Below are 21,224 nucleotides of genomic sequence, written 5' to 3'. Positions count from 1 at the left end.
AAAATGACAAGAGGAAAAAGCAAAATGCAATGTCAGATCTCAAGGCCATCCAGAACAAGTACAGGAGACACTGACATAGGAAAAGTTGGAAGATACACACAGGAAATTTCTGAAAAGATAGCAAGTGAAATAAAGAAACAAATTCATGAAACTGTAGAAGACATAGATTCAGAAGTAATCTCTAAGTAAAAAATAAAAGAATAAATAAATGAGAACCTTAATGAAGGAACTGATCAATATAGCTAGAGAAGACATAGACAAAAAAATAGAAGAGAAAAATGATGGAAACCTTCAATGAACAATATAGGAAAGAAATAGAATGTATAGAACAGATTCAAAGAGATATCCAGGAAATTAAACACTCCCTGAAAGCTGGCAAAACCACTTGAATGAAACTGAACATAGACTTTCAGATCTTTAAGAAAGGATCAACACTAGTGACCACAAAAATGAAGCTTTCTTAAAAATAACAAGGGACCATGAAACAGCAATTAAACAGCTCCAAGATGATGCAAATACATGTATCTCATAGGTGTCAATGAAAAAGCAGGAGTCAACATAAATGAGATTAAGTATGGCAACAGAATCTGACATACAAATAAGTGAGTCATATAAGACTCCAAAGCCATAATCAAAATAAATCTATACTCAGACGTATAACAATGAAAATTCCAGAAATTCAGCACAAAAACAGAATATTAAAAACTGTTAGAGAAAAGAAACAAATCACCTATAAAGAAAGCCCATTAGAATCATGGTTGACTTCTCAACACAAATCCTCAATTTAAAAAGAGCTTGGAGTAAAGTATTTGAAGCCCTGAAAGAAAACAACTTTCAACACAGATTGTTGTACTCTGCAAAACCATCTTTCAAAATTAATGGAGAAATAAGTAACTGCCATGACAAAGAACAACTTAATAAAATCATGTCTACCAAACCACCTCTAGAAAAAGGACTGAAAGATATTCTAGATAAAAATATAAATGACCAGAATTCCCAGGAAAAAACTGTCAGGCAGGGCAAACAATTAAACAGAGAAGAAAAGCAGAGAATCAACAGCAAAATGATAACACGACAAACCCATAAACCAATACATATCAGTTATTTTTTTTTTTGGTCTTTTTCATTTTTATCGATACCAGGGATTGAACTCACAACTGACTGCTTGCAAGGCAGGCACTTATGCCGCTGAGCTAAATCCCCAGCCCCCAGTTATTTTTTTTTCCACGTCATATGGGTAATGTGCCAATGTCATAACAAGGTTCAAAGGAGGCACATGTCATGCATGGAGCATGAACCCCCAATCATCACGCTTATGAACCTGAGGATTTACATATCAGTTATAAGCATCAATGTAAATGGCCTCATTTCACCAATCCAAAAAAAAAAAAAAAAAACCAGCCAGATTGGCAGAATGGATCAAGATCCAACAATAAACTGTATACAAGGCATATATTTACATCTAAAAGAATGTCATAGGCTGAAATGCAAAGGATAGAAAATTATACTCCATATGACGAGTCCAGAAAAAAAAAAAAAACAGGTGTAACTATGCTCATTGCAAACAATGTGAACTTTGAACCAAAAATGATTGAAAGAGATAAAGAAGGTCATTGCATACTTGTTAGGGGAATACTTGAAGAGGAGTAGATAACTATCATAAATGTATATGTACCAAATATTAGAGCACACAACTACATAAGACAAATATTAATACACATGAAAAATCAAATAAGCATAACGAAATTGTAATGGGGAACTTTAATACCCAATGGTTGAGAGACTTAGATCAACTAGACAAAAAAAAAATCAGCAAAGATATAACAGAACTGAATCAAACTTGTGAGCAAATTGACTTAGTATAAGTTTGTAAAATACTCCACCTAACATACACATTCTTCTCAGCTGCACATGGCAAATTCTCTAAAAGTGACTATATACTATCCCATAGAACATGCTTAAGTAAATGCAAAGGAATTGAAATTATCCCATGCATATTATTTGACCACAATGCAATGAAATTGGAAATTAATGACAAAAGAAATTGAAAAAACTCCATAAATGCATGGAAATTAAATAACACCCTCCTGAACAATCAATGGGTCACAGAGAAAGTTAAAGAAAAACTTAAACAATATGGCTGACCACAATCTTGTCTTCTGTATCTGAAATTCTATCCTCACATTAACTTACTCTGCTGTGCATACTTTCCAAAAACTGTTCAAACTCCTGGATATCTGTTTGAATCTGTTTCATGGGCAGTTCTTTCCTGTGTTGGGCATGTATGAGCTCTTTCATTTTCCTAACCTCCTCTCTATTTTTCTGAATCTTTATCTGGCCTGTAAGTATTGACCATGTGTTTCATTATGGTCACCATCTCCTTAGTTATCTAAGAAATTATTTCTAATTTGACTTGTTCTAGAGCCTTATTCATCTGTTTTGTTACTTCCAATGTTACCACATTAGGGAGTCCATATGGGTGGCTTTCAGATTGTTGCATCTCATTTCCCCCTGGGTTTGCCTTTAGTGAGCTCAAAGTTTGGGGTTCAATCTTTTTAAGTGTCTTATTATTTCATATATTTTTAGTTTAATTCCTGGGTTGATACTTATAAGTTCATTATGGCAAGTAGTTTTATTGGTGGTACTTATTGATTTTTTTGGGGGGTGGTGGTATTGGGGATTAAACTTTTCACCTCATGCTTGCCAGGCAGGCACTTATGCCTCTGAGCCAAATTCCCTGCCCTATTGCTAGTATTTAGGACCATTAGGAAATGACTACCTCTCAAAGTTAATTTCCATATATCGCTGGATTTGGGGGCTTTTTAAAAGGAATTTTTTAGATAAATTCATGTATATCAATGTTTTAACATGATAATGCAATGCTATATCACAGTGGGAAAAGTGAAGATTCCTGGTATTTTTATACAAACACTATGAATGACAGTACACTGGCAATCGGCTTCCCAAGAAATCATCCTCAGGTCCATGAAGCTCTGAGTAGCTTTTGGGTTTTGATTCTGTTGCAAGATTCTACTTCTTCAACTTATTGGTGATGAGCAGTTGCTGCCTAACTGGCCTAGTCCCTTATTCTTTGGCACTGGCCATTAGCATTTTTATGACCTTTCGGCTATCTCAGTCTTGGCACACCAGAAACAAAAACTGATTAGAACAATTATATCACCTCAGCTAAAGTAGTACAATCAACAATAATAATAGCGTCATCAAACAAAGCCTAGAAATGAGGGAAGATACCAAGAATGTGGAGCAGTAAGCAGCAGAGAAAACAGCCTCTCTGAGAGCTGTCATTCATGAGGAAGACAAGAAACAGAGAATTTCGTCCACCTGACCCAGGAAGAATCTGAAGTATGAATTGAAGCCCGTGGAGACAGTGAAGAGAGAAACTCCAGTGAAGAAGTAGGTAACTGGGTTGTACCTTCTCCATGAGACAGGACTCACTATACAAGAGGAGCAGTTCAAACCTCTAGACCCAGGGTGACTGTGACAGTGGTGACCCCAGAGCACTCTGCAAAGAGACAGAGTACTGGAGGGGAGCAGTAGATGTGAGAGACTAGACTGGCTGGCAGTGAATGCAGAGACTCAGTCCTCCTGCAGGAGAGAGCAATTAGCCAGGAGCCATCTTGGAGATGGGCCAGCTGAGCTCAGAACCCAGAACTGCCATGGGCTCCATCTAGCAGATCTCAGCTGGGATCAGACCCATGGGAATTGCTTGGACCATGGCAAGCCCAATGAGTCTGGTCTCAGGGAAGGCCTGCTGAGATTATCCACTACCCCACCAAAAAGCTACGGCTGGCTTGCTGAGATAGATCAGCATGATTTAGGACTCTGTCTCCACAGGCTGTCCACTAGTAAAACAAGAGATAACCCTGGAAGGGGACTTTTCTCTTCTCTTTTTTTTTCTTACTCCTTCATTGTTTGATCTTGGTTTTATGTGAGTATAAACTTGGTTCCTAGCTTCTTTGTAGGTGTGGCTGTGTTCTGTTCTTCCATCTTTTCTCTCTTTTCCTCCAGTCTTCTGCACCAGTTTCCTGAAGTTGGTGTGTCCCACTTTGTTCTCTGACCTTACATGTAAACTCTTCTTCATATACTTTTCTATTTTTCATTAATCCATTGTAAATTTTAACCATTGAGGTCAAAACTGACTTCTATATGGCGTATAGTTTTCTGGTTTGTTTTACATTTTGATCTATAACCACAAATTTAGTTCATATGGTTAAAAGTGGCAGATTAAGGGTTAGCTCAGTTTGTCATTCTCTAGGATGTGTTTGATGCTATTGTTACCACTATAGCCAAAATTGACATAATTGTTCTAAACAGCTGTGGTTTCTGGGTGTCTATGACTGAGATTCACTGAGAGTCATAGAAAATACTATGGCACAGTGCCAAAGAACCAAAGACTAGACGAAGCAAGCAACAACTTCTCATCTCCAACAAACTGAAGAGGTAGGATCTTACAACAGACTCAAACCTAAAACCCAGCCAGCTACACCTGGAAGATGCCTCAGAGAAGTAGTCCTCACCTAAGGGTCCTAAATAATACCAGTGAAGCAACACAATGTAGGCAATAGACAAACATCACCCCAGGAAATAAACTTTAAAAAGAGACAAAAGAAAATGAGAAGACATTTAAGCAAATTGGAACCCCAGACATCCAGTTCACCAAAGCCAACTCCAGGGGCAATGAAATGGCACAATCCAGAAGCAATCCAGCAGGCCTCTCTGAAGTAGTGACAACAAAGCCATTAAATGAGGCTCTGGAAAAAATGAAATCAGAAATTATCTCTCAAGAACTAGAGATTACCAGAATACACACTGTGTAGTGATAGATTTAAGATTTAAAATATACACTGTGTAGTGACAGATACAGATTTTTTTTAAAAAGACAAGGTTAAGAAAATTATAGAAGCTCAGCATATAAAAGAAACAAAATCCATAAAGCAGATTCAAACAGATATCCAGGAGAATACAGGCTCCACTGAAAGTTTGAAAAGCAAATTAGGCCAATGTGAGGACAGGATCTCAGTTATTGAAGACAGGCTTGCAGTTAGTAACTAGGAAAATAAATTCTTTAAACTAGCAAGGGAACATGAGAAATCAATCCAGCAGCTGCTAGATGACACAAAGAGGAATAACTTAAGATTAATTGGAGTCAATGAAAAAGCAAGAAATACCACAAATGATGTTAAAAAAATGTTCACAGACATCACGACAGAAAACTTTCCTTGCAGAGAAAAAGAAGTTAACACTCAAATAAACTAGACATATAGAACTCCAAGGAGCCATAAAAAAAATCTACAGCCAAGCATGTCATAATCAAGAGTCCAGAAATTCAGCACAAGAATAGAATCCTAAAAGCTGTTAAAGAAGCAAATCACCTATAAAGGAAAGCCCATCAGCATCACAGATGACTTCTCAGCACAAACTCTCAAGTCAAGGAGAAGTATTCCAAGTATTCCAGGTGATGTACTCCAAGTTCTAAAGGAAAACAACTTTCAACCCAGATTGATGTAACCCACAAAATTATCTTTCAAACTGATGGAGAAATAAGATGCTTCATGACCAAGAATGTCTGAGGAAATTTATAACCACCAAATGAGCACTAAAAAATGTTTTGAAGGACATTCTAGAAAGAGATAATAAAGATAACAACTCCATGAACCCCAACAGAAGGAATCTACCAGGAAAGGCAAACAATTAGAGGGAAGAGTAAAAAGAAGGATGAGCTAACAATAGTAAAATAACTTGACAAGGATATATATATCAGTTATAAACATCAATATTAATGGTCTCAATTCACCAGTCAAAAGACACAGACTGGCAGAATGGATCAAGAAGCAAGATCCAACAATATGCTGCATAAAAGAAACACATTTCATTCAAAAAAAGTTCATAGACTGAAAGTCAAAAGGATGGGAAACAACCCTCCATGAAACAGGAACCCACAAAAAGGAGGAGTCGCTATTCTATTTGCAGACAAAGTGAATTTCAAACCAAGAATGATTAACAGGGATAAAGAACATCACTATATTCTCACAAAGAGAAAAATCCAAGAGCAACGGATAACAATCATAAATATATATGCAACAAATACCAGTGCATCCAGCTATATAAAACAATTACTAATGGGCATGAAAAATCAAATGAGCCCTAGTAAATTGTATTGGGAGACATCAAAACCCCACTATCACAAAAAGATCAACTAGACAAAAAAATAAATAATGACATAAAATCGAACTTTTGAACAAATGAACTTAGTAGATGTCTATAGAGTGTTCCACCCCACAACAGCAAAATACACATTCTTATCAGCTGCACCCAGAACATTCTCCAAAATAGATGACATACCAGTTCACACAGCATACTTAAGTAAATGTAAAGGAATTGAAATTGTCCAATGCATACTATCAGACCATAGTGCAATGAAATTGGAAATCTATGGCAAAAGAAGCCATGGGAACTTCATAAACACGTGGAAATTAAATAGCATTCTTTGAACAACCAATGGGTCACACATGAAATTAAAGAAGAATTTGGAAGGTTTTCACAGTTGAATGACAATGACAATAAAACATACAAAACTTGTAGGACACAATGAAAGCAGGCTTTTTTTGGGGGGGGGGTACCAGGGATCGAACCCATGATCATACACTTGCAAGACAGGTGCTTGTGCCACTAAGCTAAATCCCCAGGCCCACAAAAGCAGCCTTAAGAGGGGAATTTATAGCAGCAAATACACATCAGGAAAATAGAGCAAGCACATATAAACGACTTAGTGGTGAACCACAAACTTCTAGAAAAAGAAGAGCAGGCTAAGTCAAAAGCTCATACGAGGGAGGAAATTATAAAGATCAGAGCAGAAATTACCACACTGGAAGCTAAGAAAAAATACAAAGGATTCATGAATTGAAGAGTTGGTTCTTTGCAAGATTAAATAAAATTGACAAACTATTAGCCAACCTAATTTTTTAAAAAAGCAAAGCAAAGACTCAAACCCATGCAATTAGGAATGAAATGGGTGAAATCACAACAGACCCTAAAGATATTAAGATCATTTATACCTGCTTTGAAAACTTATATTCTAATAATATAGAAAATAAACAATGGAAAGATTCCTAGATACATATGAATTATCAAAACTGAATCAAGAAGATATAAAGATCCTGGATAACTGAATATCAATCAATGAAATCGAAGATGTAATTAAAAACCTATCAACAAAGAAAAGCCCAGTTCCTAATGGATTCACTGCTAAATTCTCCAAGAAATCTAGTGAAGATCTATCGCTACTTCTCAAACTCCTTAATGATATTGAGAGGGTAGCGGTACTTCCAAATGCACTCCTGAAAACAAAGATTACTCTGATTCCAAAAGGAGAGAAGGACAAAACTAAGAAAGAGAATTATAGGCCAATTTCCCTAATGAACATTGATGCAAAAATCCTCAGTAAGTTACTAGCAAATAGATTGCACCAAATTCTCAAGAAGACTGTACACCATGACCAAGTGGAATTCATCCCAGGCATGCAGGGATGGCTCAACATACATAAACTAATAAATGTAATATGCCATATTAGCAGAGCCAAGAGCAAAAGTCGTATGATCATTTCAATTGATGAAGAAAAAGTTTTTGACAATCCACCACCTATTCATGATAAAATAAAACTGCAAAAAGAAACTCTCCTGCACTGTTGGTGGGAATGTAGACTGGTACAACCATTGTGGAGGTCAGTCTGGAGATTTCTCAAAAAGCTGGGATTGGAAGTCCCTTTTGTTCCAGCTATTCCACTTCTAGGCATATTCCCAGAAAAACTGAAAACATCATACCACAGTGATATATGTGCACCCATGTTTATAGCAGCACAATTTGTAATAGCTAGATCTTGAAAACAAATGAAGTGTCCATCAACTGAGGAATGGATAAAAAAGTTGTGGTATTTTTAGACAATGGAGTACTACTCAGCTATAAAGAATGATCACATTGAGATATTTATAAATAAATGGGTGCAGCTTGAGACCATACTCATAAGCGAAATAAATCAAACTCACATGTATAAATATGGAATAGTTTCCCTAGTGTAAGAAATGATAACAATACATAAAAGTATGCGGTAAACATGACTCCCCATTATATTGGGATGGTTTTATTCTGGGTTGTTTGATTTTATTGTCTGATTGTTGTTTGATTTGTTTGATTTTATTGTTCATATCATCAGTATGAACAGTTATTTTGAAGAAAACAAGACAATATAATAGCTAGTGCTGATTTAATATCATCTTGTTTTGAAGTCCCACTGAAGCTTTTGTTCTTCTGTCTCCATTGGTTTATCATGTTGTATCTTATTGAATTTTATTATATGTGATAATATAAACAAAATTTTTATAGACAAGGAGATAATATAGAAACCATTGTTCATTTTCTGTTAGTTGTTTCTAAATACCCTGTAAATTTTAATTCTCTTAAATGATTTTACACTGTCATGTTGTGTTTGATGCTTTAATATATGAAGTTATACTCAAATATTTCAAGGAAAGAGACACTATGGTAGCTACTGTTACGTTGGGTTATCTTGTGGTGAAACACTACAATGCTTAAATTGTTCTGTTCTGACGTGTGTTATTATGTTGTTATGTCCTCTTTTATCTTAATATCCTTCTCTCTTTTAATTTTTTAATAACAAATTTAAAAACATAAAATAAAACTTCAGAAAATTGAAATAGATTGTCTTTACCCCAATATGATAAAAGCTATCCACAACCAACAGCCAACATTACCTTACATGGATAAAAAGTGAAATCTCTCTCTAAAATCAGGAACAAGACAAGGATGTCCACTGTCTCCACTCTTACCAACATAGGCCTAGAAACTTTAGCTAGAGCAATTAGACAAGAGAAAGAAATAAAAGGAGTAAAGATAGGAAAAAAGAAGTTAAACTGTCATTATTTGCAGATGACATAATACTCTATGTACGAGACCCCAAAAACCTCACCAAAAGACCCTTAGCTTTAATAAGCAAGTTGAGTAATCTAGATGATTATGAAGTCAACACTAAAAAATCAATAGCTTCCTGTGCACAAATAACAAACTCACTGAGAGAGAAATCAGGGAAACGCCGCCTTTCACAATAGCATCCAAAAAAATAATACCTAGGAATCAATGTGACAAAGGATGTAAAAGACCTCTATATTTGAAGACTAGAGTACTTTGAAGAAGGAATTTGAGAGGATACTAGAAAATGAAGAGCTATCTCCTGACCTTGCATAGGAAGAAGCAATACAGTGAAAATGACCATACTTCCAAAACTGTTATACAGATTCAGTGCAATCCCAATCAAAATTCCCATAGCACATGTCACAGAATGAGAAAGCAAGCCTAAAATTCATCTGGAACCAGAATGATCTAGAATAGCAAAGGCAATTCTGGGCAGCATAGGCAAGCTAGGGGGCATCACAATCCCTGATTTGAAATTATACTATAAAGCTACTGTGTTTTTTTAAAAAAGTGTGGGACTGGTAAAAATACAGATTCAAATGGAATAGATTAGACTATGCAGAAACGACTCTAGACACACTAAGCCATCTTACCTTTGACAAAGGTGCCAAACACATTCACTGGAACAAAGACAGCCTCTTTAATAAATGGTGCTGGAAAAACTTGCTCTACTCATGCCAAAGGTTAAAACTTGACTCATATGTTTCACCATGCACTAAGCTAAAATTGGAATGAATCAAAGATCTTAATATTAAAAGAGAAACATTAAATCTGCTGGAAGGTAGACTAGGCAACACTCTTGAAGACATTGGTGTAGGCAAAGACTTTATGAACAAAACCCAGATTGCACAGGAATTTTCACAAAGAATCAACTGGGATCTCATGCTACTGAAAAGCTTTTGCGCAGCAAGAGAAACCAACAGAATAAAGAGACAACACACACAGTGGGAGAAAATGTTTGCCAGCTGCTCCTCACACGAAGGATTACTATTGAGAACATATAAAGAAGTTTAAAAAAATCAGTCCTCCCAGATTTAAAAACTCAATCCAAAAATGGACATCTGAGATGAATACACACTTCTCAGATGAAGAAATACAAACAACAAATAAATATATGAAAAATTTTCAGCATCACTGGTCATTTGAGAGATATAAACTAAAACAACACTGAGACTTCACCTCACCCTGGAAAGAATGGCTAATATTAAGAAATCAACCAATAACAAATGCTAGAAGAGCCTAGAGGAAAAAGAAATCATTCTTCTCTGTTGGTGGGAGTGTAGACTGGTGTAGCCGCTCTGGAAATCAGTGTGGAGATTCCTCAAAAAACAAGGACTAGAGGTCCCATTCAACCCAGTTATTCCCCTTCTAGGTATCTTCCCCCCAAAATTAAAAACATCTTACTACAGTAATATATGTGCACCCATGTTTATAGCAGCACAATTTGTAATAACTAGATCTTGGAAACAACCTAAATGCCTATTGACTAGGGAATGGATAAAAAGATGTGGCGTGTGTGTGTGTGTGTGTGTGTGTGTGTGTGTGTGTGCTGGGGATCGAACTCATGACCTTGCACTTGCCAGACAGGCACTTGTGCCACTGAGCTATATTTCCAGGCAAGATGTGGTATTTTTATACAATACAGTACTCCTCGGCCATAAAGGATAAATTGAAGGCTTTTATAGGGAAATGGATGCAACTTGAGACCATACTCATAAGCAAAATAAATCAGACACACATGTGCAAACATTGTATTGTCTCACTAGTGTGAGAAGCTGAAAGAAGCAACACATGTATGTATATATGTGTACATGCATTAAAAGTTCCAACATCACATTACTGATTTCTCTGAGTTCATTGAAGAGAAAGATTTGTGCTGGTGTTGTTTGGACAATTGAATGCAGATGTCTTGTGCTCTGGGTGAATGATTTGGGGATGAAAATGTGCAATGTGTGTACCACTGTTGCCCCCTAATTGACGTGTTTTGAAATATTTTTTTTTTTGCTCTCTCTCTCTCCCTCCAACCCGGCTCTGAAATAAAATGGTTTTGAAAAAATGCTGAAGGGGCTGTGGAGAAAAAGGAACTTTCTCCATTGTTGGTGGGAGTGTAGACTGGTGCAACCACTCTAGAAATCAGTGCAAAGATTCCTCAAAAAAACTAGGACTAGAGGTCCCATCCCACACAGCTATTCCCCTCCTAGGTATCTTCCCAGAAGAATTAAAAACATCATTCCACAGTGATATATGTGCACCCATGTTCATAGCAGCACAATTTGTAATAATTAGATCTTAGAAACAACCTAAGTGTCCATTGACTGACGAATGGATAAAAAAGATGTGGTACTTTTATAAAATGGAGTTCTACTTCACCACAGAAAAGGATAGACGTGAGACTTTTTAGATAAATGAGTGCAACTTGAGTCCATACTGGTAAGTGGAATAAATCAGACATGCTTGTGTAAGCATCATATTGCTTCACTAGTGTGAGAAGCTAAAAGAAACAATATATGTGTATGTATATATATGTATATAAAATATAGTTAAGATAGTTATACTCTGTTCTGAGTTCACTGACGAGAAAGGTTTACACTGGTACTGTATGGACAATGGAATGCAGATGTCTTGTGCTCTGGGTGAATGATTTGGGGACGGCAATGCACAGTGTATGTACCATTGTTGCCCCTGTTTGATGTATTTTGAAATATTGAAGAATTGTTTTTCTTTTGAAATAAAATGGCTTTGGAAAAAATGACAAACTGTGGTATCTATTAATCTGCCACTTTAACTGTATGAACTAGATTTGTGGTTATATAACAAAATCAAAGATAAATCAAAAAATTTTGTGTGGTAAATATGCCCTCAGTATAGCATTTTTACTGTGAGGAGTAAAAGGTTTAAAAGAAATTAAGGAGAAAATAGAGAAAGAAAAGAAAAGAAAGCGTTTAGAAGCAAACCTGGAGGACAACGAAGATCATCCAAACTTTGAGAAGTTGATAAAAAAGACAGGAGGGAAAGAGAGAAGGGAAAAACAGAAACAAGAACCAAACAGGATAACAACAGCAAAAAAGTTTCTAGCAAAAGACTAGAAACAATGTTCACACTTACAACAAGAACAAACCATAAAGAAAAAAGAAAAGCAAATTAAAAGAAAACAAAGACAAGAAAATAGCTGGTCTTGAGAGTGCACGCCTGTAATCCCAGCACTCAGGAAGCTGAGCCAGGAGGATTGTTGCAAATTTGAGACCAACCTGGGCTACAAAGTGAGCTCAAGGCCAGCCTGAACTGCATAGCAAGACCCTGCCTCAAAAAGACCAAAAAAGGAAGAAAATAAGAGGAAATAGGAAAACAAATGTTCAAAGTGTGTCTCTGCCAGTAGACAAAGTAGGCAGACAGATCCAAATCTGTGTTGATTAATCCCAGGGAGCCACCTATTGATTTATGGTGAAGTAGTGGATATACCAGAAAACCTGCCCCTCAGCTCCCTGAAGGCAAGGCGGGCTGCTTCATCACTGTGAACCCAGAACTTGATTTGTTCAGTGTGCAGCACTCCTGTGCGTGCTCGGCTCCCTGACCTACTGACTGGATCTCTATTCCACCTCACCCTGACACTGGGAGCCACTACATGGGAGTCTGCCTGCAGCTGCTCTGAGTTCCCAGCTCAGCTGGCCTCTCCCCAAAATGCCCACCAGCTAATCATGGGGCAAGAGGGGGCGGGCGACATCTGAACTGGAATAAGTCATCAGCACTGCAGTCCACCGCACCCCTTCTCCATTCCCCTGGTGCATTTCTCCATGGAGACCTCTTGGGACAAAATGGAAGACAAAGCTAAACGATCTGCCCTTGGGGATCCCAGGCTCCAGGGTGACTTGAGGGTATCATTCAGGAAGTTCTGAAATAATCTACCCCCTGCCCTTATCACTTGTCTTAGGAATCTGATTCTCCTGACAAAGTCCCCAGGCCGCCTTCTCCCCACGCTCCCTTCCTCTGTCTGCAGGTGTGAGCACAACAGCCCCCAGACCAGGCAGGACCAAGAAGGAGCTCCTGAAGTGGAAGTGTGAATCTTCTCCGGTGAAGGAGATTTGGGCCACACAAAAGGAGGTTACCTTGCTGTCTCCTAGGGATGCCGAGAAGACACTCGAGAGAACAAATGTAAAGATCTTAGCAGAGTTCTTAGCACAGAGTAATTATTCAGTAGATTTTAACCATAATTTTAAGGGTCTCGAGACCTAAGCCTCATCTAGATGGGAAAACAAAAATTCTCTTCCTAAAGATGAAAAGAGAAATCCCATCCTGATAAAAAGAAAAACTGCCAAACACATAAGAAGTCAGATTTAAATGCTTGTTAGCACTAGACAACTTAGAATTAAAAACATATTAAGAAAGGCTGGGGATTTAGTTCAGCGGCATAAGCGCCTGCCTTGCAAGCGTGTGGTGGTGAGTTCAATCCCTGGTACTGGTAAAAAAAGAAATATATATATATCAAGAGGTTAGGAAGCTGTAGATCCCCACATGCTATTCGCGCTGATTAATTCGAAGGAACCAAAGCCAACATTTATGAGCCAGGCTCTTCCAATCCCAGTGAGTCATGCTGAGTAATAGTAGCTTGCTATCTATTCCCCCAGCTGTCTCAATGGTTGACCAACAGTTCTGGTTGTAAATACACTAGGCATGCCTGACCCCATGTTCAAATAGTGGTTTGGAAGCTGAAATTTAAATAAAAATTCATACTACATGACCTTCACATATCTGGCCTTTTCCGTAAAACTCATAATAAAATCAGTTAGTACCTGGTATCGCCTAATAAACTGCAGCTTGTTCCATTTTGTGTTGCTGGGGATCGAATCCAGGGCCTCATGCATGCTAGCCAAGCTCTCTATCCCTGGGCTATACCTTTAACCCCTTGCTGTTCTTTTGAAGTAAGGCTCTTCTTGGATCTTCCATTGAAGAGGGCCCTTGGTCAGTACCACTCTGAGGAAGGCCTGCCGGTAGGGTGGCATCATTTCTAGCCAGAATATCACAGGACTTAACTTCTGTTCCATTCTGCTCTACTCTGCAAGTATTTATTGAGCTCCCATGATGTGCAATGGACTGTATAAAGTGCTTTGATAGATTAAAAAAATGAATAGATTAAACAGAGCTCCTGACCTTAGGGTACTTTATTATCTCTAAGAAGACACAGATGTTACAAAGACCAGACACAATACAGAGCAGGACAGGATAAGGGCTAACACAGACACCAATTCAGAGAAAAGCTTTACATTTTAACTGTGGTTATCTAGACTTTTCCTGGCAGAGGTAGAATTTGAGTTTTTCTTAACCAATGACTCTCTGGAAGAGGGATTTTCTTTTTACACTCTTAGTGCTTAGTATATCCCCTAGTCCTTACTTTGTGCAATGAAAGATGAATTTAAAAGTTGTTAACTTGAAGGAAAACAGGTAACATAATTTTTAAGGGCAAAGTTCAGTGGCATTAAGTACATTCATATCCTCATGTACCATCTATCTACAGAACTTTCATTTCCCAAAATTGACAGTGTTACCTATTAAAGAATGAGTTCACATCCCTCTTTCCTCCCAGCCTCCCACCCTTCTACTTCCTGTATGAATTTGCTCATCTAGGTAACTTTTTAAATGGTTAAATTGAATTGTATAGTATTTGTCCTTTTGTGTTTGGCTTAATTCACTGAGCATAAAATTTATCCAAGTTGCAACCTATGTCAAAATCCCCTGAATTTTATTTTATGGACACACACACACACACACACACACTTTGTTTATCCATTCATCCATCAATGGATTTTTAGGTGTCCCTATGTTTTGGCTACTGTGGATACTGCAGACATAAACACGGGTGTACAAACATCTGTTTGAGTGAATTCCAAATTTTGATTGCATCAAGATAGACAGAGAGGATCTTTCAAGCTTAGGAAAGGAACATAATCAGACAGGCAGCAGTGTACTTTGCTTACTAGGTAAGGCTTGCTCATGGCTTGTGGGATGCCCTGAGTGAAGATGGAAGGGTCAATTTGTACCAGTAATTAAAGGGCAGTACGTACCATACCAAGGAGGAACCACCTGGAGGATGGGGCAGGTGAATAACATTACCCACCCTGTATTTAAGGAATGTAATTGGAGTAGTAAAGAGACAGCTATAAATACAGCATCACAATCCTGGATGGAGACAGATCAGAGCAGTGGCAGAGGGAATAGAAAAGGAGGAGGAGTGAGGAGAAAGAGTGTAGAGGAACATCTGTGGGGTCTGCGGGCTATGTAGACACGGGCAGGAGCAAGGGAAGCTGTAGTTAAATCCTTGCCATTATAAACCGGAGTGGAGAAGGAAGAAGGAAGAGGAAGCAGGCCAGAGGAAGTTGCCACTTATTAAGCTCTTAATGTGCTTGCTATCTCACATGTATGATCTCATTTAATCTTGATAATGACCCAGTAAAGCAGAGATTATTGCACACAAGAGGAAACTCAGTCTATGTAGATTCAGTTACTAGCGAATACCCGACCAAGTGGTGGGACTGAGGCTCCAATGCAAGTCTAATTGCAAAGTGCAAACACTGTGTTAACTACCATGCTACGCTACTGTCATCAAACACATGGGCTATCCCTTAAGAAACTGCTTAAGAAGTCAGAAATGCAACCCTTGCTGTAAAGTTTGGTAGAATGCTCACAATAGAAGAAGAGTCCAGCTCTTCTCATGAAAGATGAATTCAGGACACTGAGGAATGATATGAATCCACTCAGGAGAGACAGTGATAACAGAAAAGAAGGTAGGAAAACAAGGCCAGGAACACACAGCAGTAGTTCAGGGATCTCTAGAGAGACAAAACCCATAGGATGGAAAAGATACACAGACAGACAGATATATAGACAGACAGCAAGCAAGAGAGCCGAAAAGTCTCACAACACACCATCTGCAAACTGCAGAGCTGTTGTAAGACTCGGTGCACGTCTGAGGCCTCAAGGCTGGAGAAACCAGCGGTGTAGCCCTCAGCCTAAGGGCCAAGCCCTGAGATGAGTGTGCAGGGAGTGGGGTGGGGTGGTGGTGTAAATCCTCAAGTGCAGATTCAGAGACCTAGAGTTCTGATGTTCAAGATCAAGAGAAAAACGTCTCTCCAAGCTCCAGGGAAACAAAGGAAGTCACTTTGTTTTTCTACAAAGGCCAGGCCAGCTTGTTCGTGCTCACCCTGCAAAGGCTGGGCCTTCCCCACTCTGGCCTCTTAACGCACAAAGCCAGGATCCTTAGCAAAGACCCTCAGAGACTTCATTCCTCACCTGCTCTCTAGCTGATGCTTATGCCAGCCAAGTCGACATTTCAGATTACTGACAGAGCATGTGTTCATAAGGTGACAACAGAAAGGAGGACGGGGCGGAGGGACAAAGGTCAGCTAGAAATCTAAAATCAGAATGGATCAGAGATCTTAATAGTAAGACAGAAACATCAAATGTGCTGGAAGGAAAGTAGGTAACACTCTTGAAGACACTGGTGTGGGCAAAGACTTTATGAACAAAACCCAGATTGCACAGAAGTATCACAAAGAATCAACAACTGGGATCTCATGCTATTGAAAAGCTTTTGCACAGCAAGAGAAACCAGCAGAGTAAAGAGACAACCCACACAGTGGGGGAAAATGTTTGCCAGCTGTTCCTTACACAAAGGATTACTATTGAGAACACATAAAGAAGTCAAAAAATTACTCCTCGCAGACTTAAAAACTCAATCCAAAAATGGGCATCTGAGATGAACACACACTTCTCAGATGAAGACATACAAACAGCAAATAAATATATCAAAAAGTCTTCAGCATCACTGGCCATTTGAGAGATGCAAATTAAAACAAAACTGAGATTCTACCTCACCCCACAAAGAATGGCTAGTTTCAAGAAATCAAGCAATAACAAATGCTGGATGGGCTGAGGAGAAAAAGGAATCATTCTCCACTGTTGGTGGGAGTGTAGACTGGTGTAACCACTCTGGAAATTAGTGTGCAGATTCCTCAAAAAACTAGGACTAAAGATCCCATTCAATCCAGGTATTCCCATTCTGGGTATCTTCCCCCCAAAATTAAACGCATCATACCACATTGATATATGTGCACCCATGTTTATAGCAGCACAATTTATAATAGCCAGATTTTGGAAAGAACCTAAATGAAATTGATTAAAAAGATTTTATACAATGGAGTACTACTCAGTCATAAAGAAGGACACACTGGAGACTTTTACAGGTAAATGGATGTAACTTGAGACCATGCTCATAAATCAAATAAATCACACACACATATGTAAACATTGTATTGTCTCACTAGTATGAGAAACTGAAGGAAACAACATATATAGTATATATATGTACATAAAAATAGTTAAGATAGTTATACATCTGAGTTCATTGAAGAGAAAGATTTACACTGGTATTGTTTGGACAACTGAATTCAGAGCTCTGGAGCTCTGGGTGAATGATTTGGGGATGACGATGCGCAATATGTGTACCATTGTTGCCCCCAATTGACATGTATTGAAATTTTGTTTTCTTTTTTATTTTTTCCTCTTTAAAATAAAATGGATTGGTGGGGGGATTAGCTAGAACGTTGAACAGATGGAGAAGCTGCACGAGAAGACAGTTTAGGGATCAGTTAGCACATTCAACCGCATCCAAAATTATACGTAGGCAGTAGACTCCGGCCACTGGACTTGCCAGCTACAAAGTCACTGTGCAACTCACCATGTGACGATGGCTGGCACTGAAGAGTGACTAGGAAGAAAGGAGGTGTGAGAGGGTCACCTAAAGTCAGACGAGCAGCTTTGCCAGCTCACCGTGGGCTCCTTGGGTTCCTTCTGCTTTAATCGGCAGTGAAGCCCTTCAGCTGCCACAGAGATCAGCGCTCCTTATCCTGCAGATCCGGACATTCCTGGACTCTCCTGAGACTGCACAGCAATGCCTGATTGACGCTGGGTATTTCCCAATCTCCTTAATCCACTCATAGCCTCTTATGTGAGATCGATCTTGGCTGAATTAATCAGCTATCTGGTGATTTTTTTAAATCACTTTCAACAATTTCCAAGACCATCGGTGTGGTGTGGGAATCCCCCCTTGCTGACACTAGGACAGAGATTGTCTTAAGAGGTCGTCATAGCAAAACACTGAGAAATTACTGAGATGCGGTGAAATGTGGTAATGTTGCATTTCAAAATGTTACTCTTTAAAGATGTGGAGCTCATTGAGAAACCTCGTTTAAAAACCTTTCTATTGATTCTAGTTTCGGAAATAGAACCAAGTGTAAGGCAGAGCTGGTATAATTTAAAGTAACAGACTGTCCCCTTCTCTTACATCCACACTCGTTTCCACATTTTCCCGGACAAAGCAACGTCCCAGATATTTTACATACAGTTATGTTTACTGTATTTCTGTGGCAAATTCAACTCCAGACGTATTAGCCACTGGCACTGTGCCTTTGCGACCACCCTTATGAAAGATGATGCAGGGATAGTATAAGAAATATTTAGCTAAACAAAACTGAAAAGGGCTTTGAAAATGTAAAATGTAATGTAAATGCTAAATAAAGATAATGTATTCTGAACAGCAGGCTCCTTTGAAATCAGGCCTATGAATCCCATTAGCACTCTCTGTTTACATGGTTTTAGGAACTTTTAGGAGGCTGTTGCTCACAACCATGTCCAGGACAGGATTGGTACCCGTGTGGCCTGGTGACCAGTGAGGAAAGGGGCAGGTACACACCGGTGTAAAATTAGCATGATATATTCGAGTTATTTAATAAATAGCTACTGCGCACTTCCTGTGTGTAGGTACAGTTCTAGATGCGAGGAAAAGCAGAGGTAAGCATCTGGCAAAGGACGTGGGCTAGCACTCATTAGAAGACACACACAAAAGCCAAGAGGCACAATTCATAACAGTGACATCATGCCCATCCATCGAGTGCATAAGGAGGATGTGGCATTTACACACAGTGGAGCACTACCCTGCTGGAAAGAAAGATGATCTTGAGTCAATTGCAGGAAAACATGCAGCTGGAGACCAGGATGTTTAGGGCAAAAATTCAGACACACAGGCGTAAATATTGCATAGTTTCTTTCGTGAATATAAATATATAAATAAAGTGCCAAATAAAAATTATGAGATAAGGAGATAGATCTTTCCCAAAGGGAAAGAGGATCAACAGACGGAGGGAGAGGCCAGGTGTGGTGGTGCATACCTGTAATCCCGGCATTTGGGAGACTGAGACGAGAGAATTGTTGGGAGTTCGAAGTCAGCCTGAGATCCTGTCTCAAAACAAACAAACCACTTCTACCAACACCAAAAACCTGACGTGATGGTATACATCCATAATCACAGCATTTGGGAGGCTGAAGCAGGAGAACAAGAGATCAAAGCAAGCTGGCCTCACAGCCAGATAAAAAACAAACAAAACAAAACTGGAATAGAAAATAGAAACTGGGCGTGGTGGCACACGCCTGTAATCCCAGCACTCAGGAGGCTGAGGCAGGGGGAGCACCGTGAGATTGAGGCCAGCCTGAGATACAAAGAGAGTTGAAGGCCAGCCTGAACTGCATAGTCACACCCTGTCTCAAAAAGATAAAAGAAAGAAAATAGAACTACCATATGATCCAGTAACACCACTGGGTGCATATCCAGAGGATTTGGAATGAGTACATTGAAAACACATCTGTACTCTCACGTTTATTGAAGAACTATTCACACTTGCCAAGTTATGCAATCTATTTAAATGTCTATCTACCAATGAATGGATAAAAGAAACATGGCATATATGCACAATAGAATACTATTCAGCCTTTAAAAGGAGGGAAATTAGGTCATTTGAGACAACATGGTTCAAACTACAAGACTGCATGCTGAATGAACCAGGCACAGAGAAACAAATAGCAAGTGGGTGTCTATCTGTGGAAGCTAAAAGGTGGGCACGTGGGTAAGTAGAGGAAAGAGAGGCCGTTACCTGGGGCTGGGGACAGAGGGGACGAGGAGATGTTTGCCAAAGGGGTCAGTGGTTGAGTCAGACAAGAGAAGTGCTGTACCTGGGAAGTGTCAGAGGAGGTGGATATGTTAACTAGATTGGTTCCATCATGTATGTGTGTGTGTGTGAGTGTGTGTGCTCCTTTGTACACTAAAAACATATATAGCTATAATTAGCTAACATCTAATAAAATAACAAGGGCAGAAATGTGTTTACTCAGAAGCTAACATTTTTTCAAGACAATCTCCTGGTCTTGAACTCATTATGTAGCCCGGGCTGGCTTTGAACTCACATGGATCCCGATCCTCTTGCTTCGGCCTCCCTAGTGCTAGGGATCACAGGACTGGGCCACCAACCCCAGCAGAAGTTAACATTCACTGATTATTAACTAAATGCCCAGGACTACTCTTGCATTCATTCATTCAAACCTCATAAGCACGTCCTGAGGCAGGGAGTGTTTACAGACACAGGAACAGAGGAAAGATGGGCTTCATGACTTGTCCAAGACCACACATTAGCAAGTAGTGGAGGCAGGATTTGAATCTAAGTCTGGCTTGCATTTTCCACTAATGAAAAAAAACCATTCTGGGTGTTGGATCAACTAAACTGAGTGCTTAACCCGGTCCTCGATAATTCTGCAGGGCCAAAATGTGTGAATCATACACACTGCCTGGGGTATTCTGTCTTTTTGATTCAGCCGCCTCCTCAATTCTCCACCAGTGATGCTGACTTATTACGGATGAAGCAGAGCAGACAAGGATTCCGCCACGCAGCTGTCCCTAATGGTGAGCAGAGTGGCCAGGGTTCTCTGAGAGCAGAGGGCCATTTGGGAATAAGAAGTCACGCACAGAACGGGACACCTCCACCACCTCATCATCGCTGCTCCTCCCTGTGGGCTCTACGTCTGTGCCTTTGCCCTGTTTTCTTCTGGGAATCATTCAGCTCATGCAATGCCTGTCCGCTAGCTTTATCTCAGTACCTCCAGTTTACACGGCTGAGTGGGAGAGGGTGCACGGGCCGGCGCTCCCCACAGGCAAACCCTCCAAGTCAAAGTCCACTCCTAGGCCAATGGGCTGACGCCAGGAGGCCAGAGCGAGTGGGATGGGTTCTCGGGAGCTCTGGGTGCTATGGCCACACAGGCTTGTGTCCACCAGTACTGCTTCCTTGCAAGGCTTCTGGATTTAAGGTTTTTAAATGAGTGTTCTGTGAACAATTAAAAACAAT

At 39.3% G+C, this 21,224-nt stretch overlaps 1 non-coding gene across 1 annotated transcript; it reads right to left on the bottom strand.

The window, feature by feature from the left end:
• Positions 1-1,227: 1,227 nt before the first annotated feature.
• LOC111756374 (small nucleolar RNA U13) lies at positions 1,228-1,329 on the bottom strand. The gene has a single exon (XR_002790862.1). It is a non-coding gene; the product is annotated as a small nucleolar RNA U13 (small nucleolar RNA).
• Positions 1,330-21,224: the final 19,895 nt, after the last annotated feature.

This window comes from Cavia porcellus, unplaced genomic scaffold, assembly GCF_034190915.1.
Source record: "Cavia porcellus strain 051 isolate PalLab524CR breed Dunkin Hartley unplaced genomic scaffold, mCavPor4.1 scaffold_22, whole genome shotgun sequence".
NCBI lineage: Eukaryota > Metazoa > Chordata > Mammalia > Rodentia > Caviidae > Cavia > Cavia porcellus.
This window is presented reverse-complemented; position numbering and strand designations above follow the sequence as displayed.